Raw genomic sequence first — 21,763 nt, 5'->3', positions numbered from 1 at the left:
TTTAAATGAATACAGCAACAGCAACAATAGTTGACAAAAGCAACAGAGTGCTGCCTTCAGACTACTGAAAGACAGCCATCAGCTTAGAATTCTACGTGCAGAAAAGTAACAGCCCAAATGACGGCCCAAACATTTTCAGGCCTTTCCAGACTGGGATCATTTCTTCACCCAACAGTACAGAAAGAAATGTCTTTTGTGTTTGTTTGTTTTTAGTGCACAGGCAATTGAATCCCAGAGGAAATGCTGTGCAAAAAGCAACCGTGATTGGTGACATCGGTAAACATGCTGTTAAGCCTAATTGAGCATTCTTTGAAAAATGATAGAAATAACTCTTGCGGTGAGCCATTAGAAGCACGGTGGAACTCTAATGTTATACAGCAATAGGTTTGTAGATGGGCAAGGGAATTGAGTAAAAGCGGTCTACTGTCCTTGAATCTCAATGGGCTCACTTAGATGTTGCTTGCATCTAAACTTTGTTTAGGCAAGTATACATGCTGAACTGTGGAAGAGTAGTCCTTGAACACACAGAATCGATAACTTAAAAGTTAATATGGGGGGGTCCTTTGATAAATCTGTAGTGTGCAGGAAAGGAAAAATCAGGTGAAACGTGTTTAAATGTGGTAAAGAGCAAAGGAAGATTAAGGTAGAGCGGCTCCTCCCCCCTCAACTGTGGAAGAAGGGAAGGGAAAGAAAAACATGAAAGAGTCCACACCCAGCAATGTGAACCCAATACAAGGGCATGCACTACTAGAGTATGAAATGGACTGTAGAGCAAAAGGCGTCATTACTGCTGCTAGTGGGCAGTCTCTAAGGTGGCCTCCCCTCCAAGGTCCCAAGGTCCTGTGTTCAAACCTTTATGTAACTCCCTCTCCTTAAATGTGGGTGAGATTTCTTACATCCTTCTAACAGATTGTTGTTGTTAGATGCCATTCAGTTGGCTCCCAAATCCCAGCAACCCCGTGCACAACAGAGCAACATACTAGCCAGTCCCGCCCTATCTCCAGGATGGATTGTGGAGCAGCTCACTGTGATTCGTAGAATTTTCAATGGCTCATTTCAGAAATAGGTTGCCAGGACTTTCTTCTCAGGCTGCTTTTGTCCTGAAGTTCTAGCCACATACAAGGTGCTACTAGGGGGTGATGGCTCTACATTAGATGCACTGGCCCCGTATTGAGCCAAGGTCTCCAGAGGGCAAGGCAAGAATTCTACCATGAACTCTCCAGTGAAGATGGCAAACGTGATTGATATCCCTCCCACGATGATGTCACGTTATTAAGATTCTGCTGTGCTAACAAGAGGCACTCCTTGCTTGTTTATTAAAGTTAGTAGATTTTTTTGGAAAAGATCTAATGTCAAGGGACTACTAACAACCTTTAGGAAATGAGGGATACAGTCTGTGAGAAACTGGGGCCCTCAGTCCTCGAATCACAAGGAAATGAATTTTCCTGGCTGCTGGGTGAGTTTGGAAACACCATTTCTCCCAGTTAAGCCTCCAGATTCTGATTCAAAGTGACTGCCTTGTGGAGGAAGACTGTCCCTAGGGATCCCCAGGATATATTCTTATGGGAGTAAATCACCATGTCTTTAACTGTGGAGCTGCTGCGTGCTTAACAAATGCACTCTCAGGGTGAATAATCTTCTTAAATTATGACCAAAAAATGAAAGAAGTAGTAATAGAAAACAAATAAACCTCAACTGTAAAAGCCTTTAACTTGGTCATGCGAGTCAAAGAGCAAAACACCAACAGCAAAATAGTTGAGAACATTTTGAGGGTTTCCTGGACAAAAGCACCAACCAATCTGGATTGAAATGGATGGAGGAGTGAATCCCAGGGGGGAAAGTCATGGACTTAATGGAGAAATCCACACCCGGCAATGTTTCTCCAGCAGAATTTCAGAGTTGCCATGAAACCAGAGACTTGTGTGTGCCTCTCATTCTACTTCTTTCCAAATCGATAAGCTTATCATAATTCCCCGCGGTCTATTCCAGGATTGTATATAGGACTTGAAGTGCTTGTTTTTATTTTAGTTCATGGGTTTTCCAATCTAGGGGAGTTATGTCCAGACTCAAAATATTAAACTTGGAATGCTCTAGGATGGATGTGGTGGTGATTGTACAAGTCCCCCTTGATATGTTTGAATGATGGAACTATTCAATTCTACGATATGTAAATTATGTGCCAACAAAACTGCAAAAGAGAAAGAGAGAAACTAGCATCTTGATCTTATGATTTTTCTGCTGTTTTCCTTGGACATATTTTGTCTATGGAAGGAAGGTGTGTTAGGCTGGGCTTTCCAGAGAAGCAAAACTAATGACACTTGTTATTATTGTTGTAGTTGTTGTCAGATGTCAACGAGTCAGTTCTAACTCCTAGCAACCATATGTCCAACAGAACAAAGCGCTGCCCCGTCCAGTGCCATCCCCACAGTTATTTCTAATGTGAGCCCATCATTGAAGCCACAGTGAAATTCATTTCCGTGAGGGTCTTCCTTTATGTCGCTGTCCCTCTACTTTGCAAAACACGATGTCCTTCTCCAAGGACTGGTCTTTCTTGACTACATATTCAAAATATGTTAGATGAAACCTTGCCATCCTTGCTACTAAGGTACACTCTGGCCCTGCTTTTTCCAAGACTGATCTATTTGTCCTGTTGCAGTCTGTGGTACTTTGAACATTCTTCTCCAGAACCACCATGCAAATGAATCGCTATTTCATCAGGCTTCTTCATTCAATGTCCAACTTTCACCTGCCTATGAGGCAATTGAAAATACCATGACGTGGATGAGAAGTACCTTGGTCCTCACAGTAATATCCTCGTGGAGCCCTGGTGGTGTCATGGTTACACTTTGAGTTGGGATCTGCATGGCTAGAATTGCAAAACTGCCAATTGCCCCGCAAGCGAAAGATGGCGCTTTCTCCTCTCCTGAGCAGTTCAGTCTGGGTAACTCACAAAGCGGAATGAGTCAGCATATATTCGCTGGCAGTGAGCTTGCAAAGAGGTCTTGGGCAGCAAATTTATATAATACAACTCAACTTTGGATCTATTTATAGCTGCTTCCATGAGCATTTATTGCGGACCCAAGCAAGATTACGTTCTTGACATTTTCAACCTTTTCTCCATTTATCCTGTTACCCATTGGTCCAGTTGTGAAGATTTTGGTCTTAACATTTTTAACCCACATTAAAGAATTAAATACTTGCTCTTCATCTGCAATTGCTTCAAGTCTTCCTTGCTTTCAGCAAGCAATGTTGGGTCACCTGCATATCACTGATTGTTAAAAAGTCTTTCTCCAATCCTGACGCCACATTCTTCTTCAACTAAGCCAGTTTGAATAAGTATGGTGAGAGGAGCCAACACTGCAGCACACCTTTCCTGATTTTACACCATGAAATATTCCCTGTTCTGTTCTCAGAACTGCCTCTTGATCCATGGACAAGCTCGTGAGCACAGTGAGTTGTTCCGTAATTCCCATTCTTCTCAAGATCATCTCATCATCTACCCAATGGAATGTCTTGGTATAGTCAACAACACACAAGTAAACACCTTTCTTGTAGCCTCTGTTTTCATCCAAGATCCATCTGACATCAGCAATGATATCCCTTGTTCCAAGTCCTTTTCCAAACCCAGCCTGAACTTCTAGGAGCTCCCTGTCAAAGTACTGCTGCAATAGTTGTTAGGTTGTATTCATCACAATTTTACTGACATGCGATATCAATGATATCATTTTATAGTTTAATTCTGTTGGGTAACCTTTCTCTGGAATTCTATTCCAATTGGCTTTGCATAGACCAGTGAGTGCCTACAGTGCTTCATCAGCTTGTTGAAACATATCAGTTAGTGTTCCATCAAGTACTGCAGCCTTGGCTTGACTGCTTTCAGTGCTGCTTCATGGGTTCTTGCTACTACTAAGGGATACCAAAAAACCCTCTGAATTTCTCTGGGCTGAGAAGAGCTTTCTTAGTAAGCATTTTTCCTGCTAGGAGGGCATCCAGCAACTTGCTCTGGGTTAGTGCGCCCAGTGGCATTGCCTGGGAAGGTTCTTTCTGGTAACAGTGAAATTTTTCCTAAAAAGCAGTTTTACTTGAACTTCGTTTTTTGTGATGGCCGCTTTAAGAGAACAGTGTACAGCTGTGAGATTTTATTTCCTGCTCAGGAAAAATGCCACAGAAACTGCTGTGATATGGAATATAGCTTACAAGGATAGCACTATGGGGAAAACTCAAGTATATAAGTGGGTTTCTCATTTGAAAAAAGTGAAATGGCCATTGACGACAAACTTCGTTCTGGACATCCATCAACTTCCCAAATGAACAAAAAGGTCAACTTGTAGTACATTTGGAGTTCATTCCACCAGGTCAGACTGCTAATCTGCTTTCTATTTAGAGGTTCTGAAAGGATTGCATGGATAGTGTGTGACAAAGAAAGGCCTGATTTGCGGCAGACAGGAGACTGGTTCTGCCACTATTACAATTCACCTGCTCACGCAGCCATCTCAGTGTACCAGTTTTGGGCAAAAAAATAACAAAACCCCAAAACATGCCTCTCTTGCCCCACCCATCTTACTCACCTGACCTCACTTCGTGTGACTTTGTTTTGTTTCTGCACATGAAGAGGGCCATGAAAGGACAGAGATTTGACGATGTGAAGAGGTGAGGACAAAAACAAGGAGGTGCTGTCAGCTATTCAAACAGATGAGTTTGAAAGATGGTTCTGAGAATAGAATCACAAATTTGACAAATGTATGGAGTGCAATGGAGAGTATTTTGAACGTGATAAGGTTGATTTGTAAAATTGAATACATAGCTTTGAAAAAAATTCTATATTTGGGGGGGTGACCCCCTTGTATGGTATCTCCTGAAATGGTGGAATGTTAAGTAGGTGTTTTTTGGTACAGTGGACTGTATGTAGTATTTCCATCTTCTTTTGCTTCTTATTGCATCATTCATTATATTGACCATAGAATCTTTCAATATTGCACCAGGAGACTTGGTTTTTTTTCTTGAGTTCTTTTCAGTTTAAGATATGCTGAATGTGTTCTTCTCTGTTGGTTTTCTAGATCTAGTTCTTTGACCATGTCTTTGTACATACAGTGTTTGGCTTTTTCTCTCAAACTTCCATTTGAATAATCCATTCAGCTCGTTGACTTCATCATTGCTCCCATTTGCTTTACTCTGACTGGCTCATCTCCTCACCACGACCCTTCTGTAAGGGGATGTTCAGTGACCTACAAATGGGCTTTGGGTCTCAACTCTGCACTCCACCTCCCCCCCATTCACACTGATAAGATATTTTGTTCTGATTATGCCTGATACCTGATCCCTTCAACACCTCATGATCCCACAGGCTGGTGTGCTTCTTCAATGTGAGCAATGTTTCTTCTCAGCTAGATGGCTGCTTGTTTACCTTCAAGACTTTAAGACCCCAGGCACTGTATCTTTTAATAGCCAGGCACCATCAAGCTGGAAGCTTTTCATAACTCTCTTGGTTGCCTGGGGCTGGGAAACCACAAACATGGAAAGCCAGAAAGCCAGAATATCATGAAGTGGTGGGGCATTGTCAAATTGGCATACTAAATATACTTGACTGGTAGTACCCCAGATTGGTACGTGACATTGTGGGTCATGATCCAAGTTCAATGTGCTGGAAGTGGCACAAGGTCCATACCAGAAAGAAGAGAGAAAGAGTTCTTAGTAGCACCTCCAATAGGCCGTGCACCCAAAGAGACATCATTAGACTGCGATCTGAGTGAAAGGTTGCACTCTACCCGTATCTTTTTATAGGTGCATCCAAGTTGGCACAAAACTCATCACAGAAGGGAAGTGAATATTTATGACAAAAATGCATGACTGAGCTAAACTTTATTATTGTTCTCCAATATTGAAACTCCACTTTCCACTCCACTTTTGATCTTATGGGTGGAATTATACTTTCCTTGATGTTTGACTTGACTAGAGGACACTCATTTTGCCCTTTGGATGAAGGCAGAAGTTTTAAGTTCAACTCAACATTCCTGGCTCTTCCAAAAATAAAAGTTATGTAAGATACATTATATGCTTTTTTATATTAGATTCCGTTTCAAACATTGGATTTTTATTTATTTTTATTTCACAAAGGAGGCAATCAGGAGCAAAGAACCCAGTCATCTGTCCCCAGCCTTTGCACAGTACTGTTTTGTTTCATTACTTCTTGGAATGTCCCTTAGAGGACATTTTGAAAAATTACTAAACTTTCAAAATAAAATTTAAAAAGTGTGACCCCAAAAATCCAATTCATGCACACTTATGTTACTATCCTGGAATTCAGAAGATGGCAAGCTAAATATGTACTCAACATCAATAATATAATTCTATTATTTGAGTGTCTCACAGACAAATTATGAAGCCCTGTGCATGCTGATGGCTCACACTATATAATCCACTGGCTTATTATAAACTGATGCAGGCTGGGCTTCTAACTGTAAGGTTGATGGTTCACTGCAGAAAGCTTCTCCAATGGGGCAAGGTGAAGGTGTCTGCTCACATAAGGATTTGCAGTCAAAGGGTTGCAATGAGGTGGAATGGACTTCATTGCAGTGTATTTAGGTTTGGATTAGTAATACAGAATTGAGGGAAAAACATGAAATACCAAATTCCCCTATGCAAGCACAATGAAATTTAGTCTGGTCATGTATTTAATTAATTTATTATTATGGCATATAATAGGGATTTCCAAAAGTTCATGAAAAAATTCAATTATATACTTTTTATTAAAAGGTAATTTTATTGGGGGGGCTCTTACAACTCATAATGACCCATACATCAATTCTATCAACATATGTGGCCATCATTCTCTCTAGACATTTACTTTATATTGAGCCCTTTGGGTTAGCTCCTTATTTTTTTTTTTATTTCTCCAAACCTCTCCAAATGAAGGGATCTTTTATTAAACTGGACAAAAGAGTTAATTGCAATGTATTTTTTGAATTAATTTGTATCAAACTCCATAGGGTTAAAAATAGCTAAAGAATCTTGCAGGATATGTATACTTAAGGGCTTTCTGCTGGCTTACATGTTGAGCTCATGGAGGTGGGGTTATCAGAATACTTAATGGGGAATAAGGTAATGTGCTTGCCGAAGGGCTTCTGCACATATAAAGTTAACTCTCGATCATTTGGCAGCTGCCTGTCAGCCCAAGCGACGCCCTGATCAGTGGGTCCTAGGAAAAAATCTGGCAGGCCTAAGCTAGGATTTTTCTTTTAATAAAACCTCCTCTGGGTCACCGTCACTCTCACCCTCACCCTCACACCTAACCCCTAACCTGAAACCTAACCCTAACCCCTAACCTTAACCCTAAATCTAACCCTAAACCTTACACTAACCCTAACGCTAACCACTAACCCGTAACCCCTAACCCTAACATAAACCCTAACTCCTAACCCCTAATCCTAACCCTAACCCAAAACCTAACCTTAATTCTAACACTTACCCTAACCCAACCATAACCCTAAGCCTAACCCCTAACATTAACCGCTACCCTAACAAAAAAAACAAAAACAAAAAAACCTCCTCTGTAGGTGGTCCTTATTTTCTATTAACTTTTGGAGCTACTTCATATACATGTAATTTTTAAAGTGTAATAAATAGTTCCCTTTAAATATTTATACATACAACTCAGTGGCACTAATTGTGTTTATTATGTTGTTCAACCATCACCATTATCTTTTTCTAATTTTCTGCTCCCATTATCACTTTCACTTGCCCTGGTGGTGTGCCTCCATGGGACACAAGACAGGGCTTTCTACTCCCATAAAGCACAACAGAAAAGTGGATGAAGGAAGGCAGAGGTCAGAGTGAGTCATGAAAATGATTTTTATAAATTGTCAAGGGTTCATGAGGGAGAGAGGGTGGGGAAGGGGAAGAAATGAGCTGATACCAAGGGCTCAAGTAGAAAGAAAACGTTTTGAAAAGGATGAATGAATATGCAAAAATGTGATTGACACAATGGATGGATGGATTGTGAAAAGAACTGTAAAAGCCCCCAGTAAAATTATATATCTACATATATAAAGTATATATATAAAATTCCTGCCAAAAAGGAAAAAAAGAGAAAGTATTACAGAATTACGGGTACAGATAAGAGATAAGAGCTCAGGGCACAAAGAATCCAGGAACAGGAATGGGGGTAGCAATACCAGGAAGTCAGGGAGAAGATGGGGAGGGAAAGGGAGGGCGGAAGGGGGAAGCAATCCCAGGGGGACAAGGAACAGAAACTGTTGGGGAAGGGAGACAGTGGCCAGTGTAAGATATGAAAATAATAATAATTTATAATTTATCAAGGGCTCATGAAGGTGGTTGAGGTAATTAATTTATTGTGCCAACCTAGCTGATAAACACATGTGGGGGTTAATTGACAGGCAGAGGGGTAAATGGCTCAGTGAGCCTCGCCTTTCTGGTTCTCAGGTATCTTGCTTTCTGAGCTTTCTGATGGTTGGATCAGGGTGCAGCTGCCTTAGCCAGTTCCCTGCATGTGTTTTGTGAGATGGAGGAGGACTTTGTGATTTGGTGTTGGACATATGGGTTAATGGGCCAATGTTAAACTTGTGGGCTTGGGCAGCACTGGGTTGGGGTGTTTTCTTGCTGTGCACTTACACTTTATATAAAACTCTCTTACGCATGAGTTTCTGTGGATTTGTTTCTCTGACGTACCCAGACTAACACAGTGGGTGAGGGAGGGAGGGAAAAAAGAGGAACTGATACCAAAGGTTCAATAGAGAGTCCATGATTAGACAATAATGATGACAAACATATGTACAAATATTATGTATGGATTGCTATTAGAGCTTTCAGAGCCCCCCAGTAAAATGATCTTTTAATGAAGTAAATATTACAATCGTGGAAACTCACTGGAGCAGTTCTGCACTGTCCTGCAGGCTCTCTTTGCATCAGAACCACCTTGGGGGCAGCGCATTTGGTTTGGTTTGGGCTGTCAATTTCAATGTCCCCTAAACAGATTGTGGTCCCTTTCCCCTCCCTTTTCCTGCACTTATTGTCCATCAATGGATCTCTTCCCTGTTCGATTCACTTACTTATTCTAGATATTTTATGCATTGGGCTGGGACCCACCAGGTCTACAGTTCGGAAGCACCAGCTGCTCTGCAGGAGACAGATGGGATGGGCTTTCTAAGGGGAATAGAGGTAACAAAAGGGTAGGGGGAAAGGGTGGAGAGGTGAGGAGAGAGGGGTCACGGATCACAAGGAATGGCAAGTAACCACACACACCCATCTAGGGGGAAGAACAACAGAAACCAGAGGTGATGGGAGACAGCGGTCCATGTGACATTTGAAAATAATTAACAATCTACAATCTATCAAGGGACCACGAGCTCTGGGAATGAGGGGTGGGAGGGAAAACTGAGGAGCTGATCCCAAGGGATCAATGGAAAGCAAACGTCTAGAAAAGAACGGTGGAATATATGTATGACTATGTCAGATACAATTGATATGTGGACTGTAACGAGAGTTGTAAGAGCCCCTAATAAAATGATTATTAAAAAGAGAGAGAGAGATAGTTACAGTCTTGGAAACTCTTACCAGATTGCTATGAGTTAGCATTGGCTCCATGGCAGTGAGGTGGGGTTTTTTGGGTTTGGGTTTGGGATCATACAATCACCTGTCATTTTGTGACTGATCTTTTTTCACCTGCATAATGTTTTCTAGGTCCATACAGGTTGTAACACATATCAGGACTTTCTGGATGAATAATATTCCATTGAGTGTATGCATCGCACTTTGTTCATTCCCCTGTTGAGGGGTGTTCCCGTTGCCGCCATCTTTGGGCTATGGCGAAAGGTGCTGCAATGGTCATTGGTCCGCACCTGTCTGTGCTTCTGCTTTCACTTCATCTATTTCTATTCCGAGGAGTCAGATGTGAAGATTTCATGGGAACTTTGTGCTTAACACCTTGAGGATGTTCACAGCAGCTGTACTTTATTACAACCCCATCAGCCATGAATGCGGGTTAGAATTTATATTTTCTCCAACAAACTGTTTTTGAATTTGTAATTATAACGACTTTAGAATCTTGGTGTGCTGCTGGGTAAGCAGTGGGCTGCTAATAGGAAGGTCTGCAGTTCAAACTCATCATCTACTCCAACTTAGAAAGCTGGGATTTCTGCTCCCATATAAAATGTACACTTCTGAAACCCTATGTAGGTTCACTGTGAGTCAGAAACAAGTGTGGGTAAAATGTGACATCTTGATTATGATTTTTTTAAATTTTTCTAATGACCAATGAAGCACTAATTAAGAAGATGACACAGGACTGGTTACCACTTTGTTCTATATAATCTCCATAAGTCTAGCCAATTAGATATCAAATAGTAAACATAAGAATGATTAATATCACTGAACATCTTTTCATATGTTTGTTAACCACTAACATTTATTCCTTGCTAAAATATCTATTCAAATCCTTTGTCCATTTTTTCAATTAGTTGTTCAATTAGTTTTCTTGTTGTTAAGTTGTGGTAGTTCTTTATGTATTTTTTATATTAAAATTTTATCAGCTATATAGTTCTCAAAAATTGTTCCCCAATCTGTAGGCTGCTTCTACTGAGCCAATACAGTCTTTGGTTGAGTTCAGTATTGATGAGCTTCAGCTAATCTAATTTGTCCTTGTTGCTTATGCTCTTTTGTTTAACTTTAAGTCTCATCAAAGCACAGAGAAATTATAAAAATCCACCAAACAATTGTCACTCCAGGTCTAGAAAGATGTAATATTTTAATTTATTTGAGCTATTTTGTTTCTCACTTTTCCTATTTATCTTCAAGCTAAATCTATCACATTATCTTTTCAGGAGGTGAAAGAACAGAATGGCTAAATTATGTAATAGCTACAATTATTTCAGTAAAGTTATGTGAAGAAAACAAAATATGTTTGTATCTCTTAAGACTGAAGTTTCACACTACTGGTGCTAAGTCGATCTGAGAGGGCTTTGAATAACCTGCTGTTTCTAAAGTGATAAATAAATCACCCTAATCACTAAGCCAAGTAACCTTTGAAATCCAGTGTTTCTTGGTGCATTTTCAAATCACTTAAAGCTTAGTGTTGATTTGCTTAGATCTTTTTTTGTCTACCCTAAAGCCCTGAGTGAATTTTGATTGCTTAGGCAAACTTACTTTGCTTCCAGAACATAAAAATAAAGGTTTCAACTTATTTCTTTTTAGTACTTACACATGAAAGAAAAATTTACCATCTATTGATAAATATACTGTAGGACAGCAGTAGTTCCACCTTGGGGAAATTCAAGATACTCTGCCTTATAATGGTTCACTTTTCCCCATGGTGAATAGTTCAGCAGTAGTTTCAATGCCAGCCCAAAGTCTTATCAGAATAACGTGCCTTAGGCTGTGTTTCCTAGAGAAACAAAGTCAGTGACACTCATATATGCTTAAGAAACAACTTTATATCAAGATTTAATTTTATATCAAGAAGGCATCCCCACCCAGTCCAATTCAGGTCCCTGGGTCCAATACTAGCCAGAGCCCTCTTCAGACTCAAATAGCTGCAGGTCAATGACACAGAAACGTGACGTGAGAAACTGGGAGGTCACATGTTTGTGGGCGGAGTGTCACGTGGATCCCCGGCCATTCAGATCTGACAGGCTACCAACAGCTCCTGGGTCAGCATCCCACATGAGACTGGCGTTGGAGGCAGACCCAGAGTTTCATGGAGGAAGGCTTAGGGCAGAAATTCAGGAGAAGTTCCTCTGGTCGCTATTGTAAAGTGGCCACGCCCCCAGGCATCAGCATCCTGGGACCTGATTGACAGGTTGGACTCCGTCCTTAAACTTTCACACAGGTTCAAGTTGATAGAAAATCTAACAGCCACGGAAACTTAACACAGAAACTGGAAATAAACAACAAAAACACTTTATGTCCTTTTTTCTAATTTCTTATTCTAACCCAACAATAAAATTGAAAATACCTACATTACTGAGTTGTTCACTACAAGGTCAATAGTTCAAACCCTGCTGAAGAAAGATGAGGCTGTCTACTTCCATATAGATTTAAAGTTTCAGAAATCCAAAAAGGGCAATTCGGCTCGGTCCAATGGGTTCAATAGGAGTCAAAGTCAACAAGATGGTGGTGAGGTTTTCTTTCTTTTTTTTTTTTTAAAGGATATTACATTACTTCTGAGCATTCTAGTCACTAGTAGAAGCAATAAAACTAAGACTTTTTAAAAATATTCTACATATTATTTAACCTCATGTTTGTATTTAAACACACGCAAGCAAAAACTGGATTGCGAAAAAGAAAGACTTGAGAATTGGTGCATTTAAATTGTGCTGCTGTTAGGCCAGTCCTGGCTTCCCAGAGCAGGGTAGCTCCTCAGCTCCATGTATCCATGCTCACTGGTGAGCTTCCTCAGAGCGCAGTTCCCTCTTGGAATTGTCTGAGTGTTCTGCAGCCCACAGTGTGGACAACATGAACAGACTTCATGCTTGACACTTGCCATGTCCCTATCAACAGATTCTCTTGCCTGATTGTCTGTTGGCATGAAAAATTAAAAAAATAAATTAAATGTGCTGTTAGGGATATACTGTGGACTTCCAGAAGAACTAACAAATCTGTCTTGGAAAAAAATATAACCAGGAGGATCTTTAGAAGAGAGAGTAGGAAGACTGTATTATGTACGTTGGACATGGTATTAGAGGAGAAACCCGTCTCTAGGAAAGGACATCATGATTGGTATAATAGAGGATCAGTCTTAAAAAGAGGAAGACACTGAATGAGCTGGATTGGCAACGTGACTGCAACAATGTGGTCAAACAGGACAATTGTGAGGATGGCACAGGAACGACGGAATGTTGGGGCAACGTTTTGTCCTGTTACATAGAAGGGCCCGAAACGTCAGAACCAACTTGATGAATGGCACTTAATATTAGGGAGAAGTCGAAGATTCAAACAGATGGTGAATAAAAACGAAAACAAGCAAATTTCAACATGACTAAAATCATATTCAGGAGAAAGTGAGGATTTAGGGAATACTGAGCCATTAAACCATACATTTCTATATGATGCTTTCTGCCTCTGAGAACTTGGAAGGAGCATGGAAAGTTGTAGTTAATGTTTGCTGTATGGTTCCTTCTTCTCTGATGAAGATCGATAACCTCAGGAACCTTATATTGGGTCTGTATGAGTCAGAATCAACTTGATGACAATGGGTTTGGTTATCTATCTATCAATGTTTTTTTTTTTCTTTTAGGAGCTCTGGTAGCACTTTGAGTTAGGCTGCTAACTACAAGTTTGGCAGTTCAAACACACAAGAAGTTCTGTTGGAGGAAAAGGAGATCGTGAGCTCCCGCAAATGTGCACAGTGTCATCTGTCGTTGAGTCACTGTGAGTCAGGGTCAAGTCAATGACGGTCCTGTAGTTTCTGTTTCTTAATAATCTTTCCTTTGAGGTTAGTGGGAAAACTTCAAAATATTTTCAGAGAACTTAGTGGAGATAAATGAAGGGAAAAGTTAATGGCTCAATTACCCAAAAAGAGAACTCCATTAGACAAATGGAGAGTATTGAAGACTATTCCAGCTAATTTGTTCCCCTAAATTCAACAGCAGTAGGCAGACAAAAACAGAATTATAAACTAGGACTACCTAATTCCAAATAGCTCTATGATTTTAACAGCTCTGGGATGCTCCTTGACTTTTCTTTTACGGGTTTTTCATAGGAGCTTTATTTTAAAGTGGATATATATATATATATATATATATATATATATATATATATATATATATATATATATACACACATATATATGTATATAAAATAATTCCAAACAAGTACAATGAAAATTCAGGTTTTTTTCTATGTCAATGAAATATATTAAATGCTTTTTGCCAGAAAAAAATACAGGATATATGTATATATACAGGATATTTATTTATTTATTTATTTAAAGTAATCAAAGATTCATTAGTATTGGGAGACAACATTGTTCTTTAAATCTGCTTCAAATCCCTGTTGAACTAGAAATTGAATAAATACTGAATAAATTATCCAAAGCTTATAAGTATGTCAAATATATTGATATTCTGCAGAAACTTTCCAATACAAGATATAGTAAAACAAAGAAATTGGAATATGTATATGGTATGAGAATTGTCAGAAAAGAAAACTAAAATATTTCACATTAAATTAGAAAGCTGTAAGAGCGCACCTCGTCAATGGGGGAAACTTGGGCTATATGGTAAAAACAGCAATTCTGTCAAGTTCTGGTCCTCACAGGTTTTACCATATTAAGATATCATCTGATATTAGTGCAATATCCGACTTGGCCACGCAGATACACATTTTATATTTTCTCTACAGAATATTGCTGTTTATTTTCCTTTAGAAATATGGTATAGTCCAAAAATAAATTTTGATTCAACCATACTAGAAATCAAAGACACTATGAATCCAAACTCATCAATGTGTCCCAACATATTGTGACCAACTTTATATGAATTAACTCATGAAACATAATAATGCAACTAAAACAATAACAAATCCTTAGTCCTTCTATTATGGCGCAGGGAAACGTGACCATAGGAGAGATAGTTAGTTCCCTCACATGAAATTCAGAAGTCTTGAGGAAAAGGGAACAGGAAGAACTTTGTTCTCACTGCTATGTTGCTGGGCACAGATGTAATCACACAAGCCAAATGCTATCAAAGTTCTAAATAACTCCTGTTCACAGGATTAGGCTATTGTGGTTCAAAAGTCATTCTACTCAGATGATGCCTTCCGTCTCAGATTTCTAGTTCCTATTCTCCCAAGATGGGAAAGATGGAGATTTCTATGCAAGAAATCATGTTCCAGGAGGATTACTTTACAACACATATCCTTAAACCATCTCTCTCTTTCCTTCTCTCTGGAAAAGAAACAGATAGACAGTGACACTTCCTTAGTTTGAATCATGCATTCGGATTAATTATTCTAAGCATATACTCTTCCAAGGATCTTCCCCTACCACCATCATTTTTTATGAACCATCCTCTTATTACATCAGACACATGAAAACAACTACACCAACATCAATCTTCACAACACTGATGCTAGAAGAACTACTTGGTGCCCAGCTACCACTACCAACCCCTTTGAAAGAAATCCATCAGATTCTCCTGGATAAAGCAGAAGAATGTTGAATAAAATTTTAAAATATTAAATTTTCTTAAAAATGGCTTACTGTGTAGATAGAGACTAATAGAACTGAGGAGGCTCTAGACCTTAGTCATCCTTCATGAAAAATTCAACCCATGACTCAATTTTAAGCCAAATAGACAGGTCTGTAAGGGGGAAGTACAACTAATGAGGTACACACACCTAAGAATAATCAACTATTTGAGATCAAAGTGCAGCATTTACCTGAGGATGAAGCTCAGAAGGGTTAGCAAAGGAGGAAGAATAGCAACAGCAAAAAAGAGAAAGTGGGTTAAATGATGTTACATTGTAGGAATTACAGTCAATGAGATGAAGCAAATGTACCGTGGCATTAAGCCATTACTATAACAAACACCCTATTTCCCAACTGGGTCATATTTACAGGTACAGGTATTAAGACTTCCATATTGTGTTAGTAGTCTAGGTAGAATAGAGAAACAAATTCATAAGCACACATATGTATATAAGAAATAAATTTATATACAAGAGCAACTGAATATTGAGAAAACATCCCAGCCCAGTCCAGATCAAGTCCATAAGTCTGACATTAGCCCATATATCTGATATGAATCTATGACATACTTTCAAGACTCACAAAACACATACAATGACAAGAATATCACATGCCAGTGGGTAGAACATCTTTGGATCCAGTGGCGTTGTAAGCATCTCAGCCCTGTCAGGGATTTCCACGTGGCTTCTCCAGCACCCAGGACTACATCAGGGTAGGTCCATGTGACTTCTCCTCAGGGATGTCTTGCAGGGAGTCAGTCTGATCAGTAGAGAGTCTCCAAGGGAGTGAGGAGAAAGAGAATCTATCTCCTGCCTCCCAGGAAGAAATCCAGGCGTTCCCAGAATTCTCCGGAGAAGGCCATGCCCACACAGAGACCTCATTGGCTATAATCTGATTGACATACTAGACTTCACCCCTTCACTCTTAATTCTTAATCCTCCCAAGTCCCAAATTGATACCAGATTATGTAACACACACACACACACACACACACACATATATATATAATTTGTTAATCATTTTATTGGGAGGTCTTACAATTGCTGCCACAATCAGTTTCAAAATATTTTCTTTCTTCTTGAACTTGATATCAGCTCCATTTTATCCCCTCATCTCCACCATACCCACAGAAACCTGTATTACATATATATATAGTTATTATTATTTTGCCATATCTTACATCATCCAATGTATGTATTCACCGACAATTCTGTTATTCGTTTACCTTGGTGGGGCTATACAGTCATCATTGGTATCAGTCCCCACCCCCACCTCTTCCTGTACCTTCAAGGAATCATTACTCCTGTTACTGTTTGTGAAGAGTTATCTATCTTGGCTTGTGTGAATAGAAGGATTATTGTCATACAAATGAACTCAGGTCTAACAAGATTAATGGGGTAAAAGCAAAGACCATAATAGTAAGGGGAAGAATACTAAAGAACTGGAAGATAGTTATATATTTCATCAGTGCTATACTGCACCCTAGATATATTATCCCTTCCATGAGACCCTTCTGTGAGGGACTGTCCAATTATCTTACAGGTGGGTTGGGGTCTCCATTTTGTCCATGTCAATTTTGTTGCTTGATTTTGAATTTCTGCTACTTATTCCTATTGACACCTGATGATCACACAGGTTGTTGTGCTTCTTCCATATGGGCTTTGTTTCTTCTAGATGGCTTCTTATTTAATTTCAAGCCTCTAAGATCCCTAAGGCCATATCCTTTAAATTCTGGTACAATATGTTTTTTTAAGGTACATAAGTGAGACTGTTCCACAAATTGTCTGTCAGTTTGTCCAACTGTGACGGTTTGTGTGTTGCTGTGATGCTGGAAGCTATTTCAAATGCCAGCAGGGTCACCTTAAGTGAAAAGGGTTCAGCAGAGCTTCCAGACCAAGAACAGACAAAGAAAAAGGAGTCTACTGCCCCTTATAGGGAGTAGTCACTGAAAACCTTACACGTTGTTTTGACAAATTGTCAGATATTGAAGGGCTAGTGAATGGTGGCAAAACACTGCCAGAGCTAGTGCAGGAGGGTGGGCACATCCCTGCAGAGGGCACTGGGAAGGTAGCTGAGGAGGAGCTGCTTTCTCGGCATGGAGTCGGCCACAGTGAGGTGACTAGAGGACAGCCTGGGAGAGTGGAGCTTTTAGAATCTTCACTTGCTGATGGGGCAGGATTCAAAGTAAGAAGAAACAGCTACAAAAACTGGATAATGATTAAAACTGGGAATGTGCAAAGTATGGATCTAGCTAGGAAAATTGGAAGTCGTCAAAAATGAAATGGAATGCATACAATTGATATTCTAGGTAGTAGTGAGCTGAAATGGATTTGTATTGGCCCATTTGAATCAGAAAAGCATGATTAGCTGTGCCAGGAACCATACAATTAAGAGGAATGGTGATATCCATTGTCAAAAAGAACATTTTAAAATCAATCCTGAAGCACGATGTTGTCTGTGATAGGATTTTATCTGTCCACTTTCAAGGATATCCACTCAAGGCAACAACCATTCAACTGTATGCATAAACCACGAAACACAGTGGTGAAGAAATTGGGGAATTCTACTGATGACTCTAGTGAGGAATTTCTCAAACATGCACTCAAGATGCATGGATAATTGTTGACCATTGAAATGCAAAAGTTAGAAACAAAGAGTAAGGAACAATAGTTGGAAAATATGGACTTGGTGATAGAAATGAAGCTGGACGGCCAAAAAAGAAAAAAGCTCATAAGGAGATGGGTTGACACTGTGATGGAAGCAAAGGTCTCAGGCGTAGGAATCATTGTGAGGATGGAGCAGAGCCAAGCAGTGGTTTGTGCTATTGTGCATAGGGTCACTATGGGTCAGAACTGACCTGAGGCCACCTAACGACAGTAACAACAACAACAAGTAAGCCTAACTATAGACTATACCATGGCTTGCTGGAAAGAGTATCAGCCATCAGAATTGACTTGATGCCAAGTGGGTTCACCAATAACAGGCATATCTGTCTAGGAGGTACCATAGCCAGACGTGAGGATGGTGTGGGAGTTGGTTTCCATCACTTTGAGCATGTCACCAGGTGGACCCGTTCTAGGAGAAGGACATCATGCTTAGTAAAACAGAAGATCCGCAAAAAAGAGCAAGGTCCTTAATGAGATGGATTGATTCAGTGCTGTGACAATGGACTCAAACATTGCAACACTTACAATGGTGTTCAAGGACTAGACAGCGGTCTGTTCTGTTATACACACAATCATTGATTCACAGTTGACTTGGAAGGACCTGACGACAAATTCCATTCATGACACAGCCAGAACATACTCACATAAGCACTCAATTACTGTTAGCTACTATTATTTGTGCCTTGGTTTTCTGAATTTATACCAGGACCACTTACAGTTTCTCTGATATAAATTTTACAGATTAGCAAAGGAAATCTCATTTCACTGTTTAAAAAAATCAATCTGAAGGATGTCTCAGTGTTTAAGAAGTTTTCAGCCAACTTTTCACATTCCATGGCAACCCACCTTCTCTCTTCCTAATACCCGCAGGCGAATCCCAGATGTTTTCTCCATTCCAGTAAATAAACAATGTTTATTTTCTAGAACACATAAGGTTTTGTCAATAAAACATCTGCTTTTCTGTTAAAATGAGCAGTTTCTGCATTAGTTTCTTTTTTTAAAAATTCAGTTTATTTGGCGGCTCTGACAGCTCTTATAACATTCCATACATCAATTGTGTAAAACACACTTGTATATATGTTGCCATCATCATTTCCAAAACATTTTCTACTTGAGCCAATGGTATAAGCTCCTCTTTTTCCCCTCCCTTCACCCTGATCAATCATATGTTGTTATTAATACATATGTTACACTGTCTGTGTAAGCAACACTACTATTTTTAATATGTATACTGGGAGTATAAGGATATTTTTATTCACCCATTGGAATCCTACTATGTGCCAGGCAATGTATTAATCACTGAGTTTCCATCAATGAGCCAACAGACAAACTTCAGAACAATGTGTTCAGTGTGTGGAAAGTTCTCCTAAGGCAGATTTGCTCATTCTTCTGGCATGCCGTGATACACATTCAAATTAGTTGTACAAGAGAATTTTCCACATCTTAAAGGTGTGTTTTCATTTTGCACAGTTTAAGTCTGTCACTTTCCTTGACATCATAGCACAATCACTAAGGAGAAGCCAGGTGAGTCCTTTACAATTTCCTCAGCCAGATTGCCAAGTTCACTTGCATGTTAGGCAAAACCATTCATTTGTGGTATTTTTATTAAAACTACACTAGGAGCCCTGGTGCAATAAAGGTTACGTAGTCAGCAGTTCAAAACCACTAGCAGATCAGTTCTGGGGAAGACTGGGCTTTCTACTCTTATAAACTGTTAGAGTCTCAGAAAACCCACCCAGGATAGGAATGAGTTAGCACTGGCTCCATAACAGCAAAAGGTAACTGAGATATTATCCTGGTAACCTGCTTATTTTTCCTGTATTGCTCATCTCTGATATCATTTGTATAACACTGTAGGGTTATACTTCTAAAAAGAAGGAGGAGAGCAGCACCAGATAATGAAAGAAGGAATGAATTTTTCAGAGAATAAAATGCAGTCCCAAGGTTAACGAATTATTTTTAAGTTTTTCATGAGATTGAGCAAAAATAAAGTTGTTATAAAAGGTAGGCTAGAGGGCCAATTTATAGTGGACTTAAGAAACAAATATAAACCAAATCAAACCAACTGCCATCAGGTGGGTTCTGATCCACAGCAAACCTAGATGGGATTTCTAAGACTGTGGATCTTCACAGGAGCCTCCCTGGTCTCTCATGGAGTGTCTGGTGGTTTTGAAATATGTATCTTGTGGACAGCAGTCCAATGCTAACCAAACAGTCACCAGGGTTTATTAATGAATAAACTGAAGATGAGAAACAGATAATGAACCATTGTGCTAAACACTGTAAATGATAACAAACATTACTGAACATTAATTCCAAAACAATAAAGAATACTATCAGTTAAAACTTTTAATTTTGTAGGTAAAAGTATATCCACCATTTTACATTCCTTTTAATAGTGCCAATTAAATATTTGACTTACTCACAGGCAGTATTTAATATGTAGCAGGTTTGCAGCTCACTTTCTTGAGACAATTATTCCACAGGTATTGTGTTATATGGACTTGTAGTAACACTTGCCTTTTGAAAGCAATTTTATCATAAATTGCCATCATCTTTGCAGTGTTCTCACTTTTAGCTCAAGGTTGTCTCCTACTTATTTGCCTTTACATATACCTCTTTTGTCCCGATTTACCTCAATAGCAATTCTAGAGAAGAGTGTTTTTTTGAGGTCCGTGTGCCATTGTTTCCTAAAATTCCATTTTCTTAATAAGGAAAGCAGTTGACTAATTCCTTTCTAAAACTCCAAATATCTTGTTAATAATCAGACCTGTAATTCAACAAGATGTATTAAGCTGATTGGTCTGTAGCACTGGATTCTTCTATGCTCCTTTTTGAAAATGTATTCATCTACCCTGCTTCCTATCCTTTCCCCTCTAGAGCCTTGAATTCTAGATTTTACCCAAGGATCATTAAAGCATTGCTAAGTCTGGAATTCAGGTTCTTAAACAATATTAATATTTAGAAAAGCTTCAAAGTAATTCAACACATTTGAGAGATTGGTATGCAAATTAGAGTGGTTATATATACATTTTCATACAAAATCCATCTTATTTTCTCTGGTTGCAATTTCCTCCTTAAATATGTTTTTCTGCATTCATGAATATGAATTTTCAGGTTTTCTACAGAGATAAAAACAGCATTCCATTCAAACAATAATCATCTATTTCCATAAGATTCAGGAAAACTCATTTCATTTTCGAAGATGCTTAAAATCATATTGTGTTCCGTATTAGTCACAGTCGATGCAGATTAGACGCAGTCAGAAAACCCTGAGTTATTCTGTACCAGAATTTATAAGGTACGTGATTTTATACAGTACTGAAATCTTTGCTTTATCTTAAAAATTAATGACATCTGTTGGCCATGAAATCAATGTTTAATCCAAAAATCAGGAATACCTCTAGGTCTTTTTTATCAGAAACAGATGTACCAATGGAAAGTAGGTCCTTCCAGGTCAGTGGACGAGTGAACACTAGGTTGTGCTACAAAGAGGCCCAGATTGACTCAGCACCCTGCAGAAAGGATCCACGTGTGAAGCTAGTCCCTCTCTCACAAGTTGGCAGTTGAATAAACAAGAGACTGCCAGTAGAAAAATGGAGATTAAAACAAACAAACACAAACATGACTATACATGTTATCCAGGGATTTTTTAAAAGCCAGTAGTAGTCACCTCTGCTCCAATGACAACACTCTACGATGAACACTCTATCATAGGAGGAAAACCCCGGATCTCCGTAACTACTTTCCGGAAGAGAAAAGCCTGGTAAAAGTACAGGAATATGGCTTCTGCTTTATTCCCAACTCCCCAATCACACCCGTGTGCATTTAATTGGTAAAGCATAATTTGCATCCTAAACCCTGGTCTTTAAAGAGTACAGAGAAAGCGCATTTTGTT

General features: G+C 39.2%; 1 pseudogene; it reads left to right on the top strand.

Moving 5' to 3' along the window:
* The window catches only part of LOC142442312 (peptidyl-prolyl cis-trans isomerase A pseudogene), a 77,182-nt pseudogene that overhangs the window by 17,347 nt on the left and 38,072 nt on the right, over positions 1-21,763 (top strand).

The sequence above is a fragment of the Tenrec ecaudatus genome, chromosome 3 (assembly GCF_050624435.1).
Source record: "Tenrec ecaudatus isolate mTenEca1 chromosome 3, mTenEca1.hap1, whole genome shotgun sequence".
Taxonomy (NCBI): domain Eukaryota; kingdom Metazoa; phylum Chordata; class Mammalia; order Afrosoricida; family Tenrecidae; genus Tenrec; species Tenrec ecaudatus.
The sequence above is the reverse complement of the archived record's forward strand: the minus strand, read 5'-3'. Positions and strand labels throughout refer to the sequence as shown.